Below are 680 nucleotides of genomic sequence, written 5' to 3'. Positions count from 1 at the left end.
CTAACAACAAGAAGGAAAAAGTTAAAGTTACAATTCCTGGTTGCTGTTATCAATAATAGCTGCAGTGGGAGGGGAAAAAAGAATGTAGGGACAGGTTGTAACACAGAACCAAGTTCAGATCAGGTCCAATCAGAGCTATGACCTTTAGTCTCAGGGCCTACTCAGAAAGGAAGAAATGTGTGGGAACAAGAGGCACTCTTGCTAGGACCATTCATTGCTAAGAAGGTAGTCCAGAAGGGGGAAGGACAAAAAAACAAGAAACTATTGAAACCAGGGGGGTATAGTGTAAAGATTTGCTTCATTTTGTAGATCAGCATCATCAGCTTCCTGAAGAATCTTTACTAAAATGGATTGTGAGAGTGACTAATTTAGGGGCAGAGTTTTTAGTTTAAGGGAGTTCTCGTGGCGTAGTGCCTAAGGCATTTGACTGTTAACCAGAAGGCTGGCAGTTCAAACTCAATTCACTGCACTACAGGCCACCTCCTGGCTCTTCTAGCCACTGGCCTTTTCATACTTCAAGGATTAACTTGCCCCTCCAAAGCATTTTTCCAGTCCTAAGAGCTCTGGTAACATAGTGCCTAATGCACTTGACTGCTAACCAGAAGGCTGGTGGTTCAAATCCATCAGCCACTCCTCGGAAGGAAGGTTGGACAATCTACTCCCGCAGTGATACTACCTCG

The sequence above is a fragment of the Orycteropus afer genome, unplaced genomic scaffold, assembly GCF_000298275.1.
Source record: "Orycteropus afer afer isolate SDZICR_OR568_19922 unplaced genomic scaffold, OryAfe1.0 scaffold01301, whole genome shotgun sequence".
Classification (NCBI taxonomy): Eukaryota; Metazoa; Chordata; class Mammalia; order Tubulidentata; family Orycteropodidae; genus Orycteropus; species Orycteropus afer.
This window is presented reverse-complemented; position numbering follows the sequence as displayed.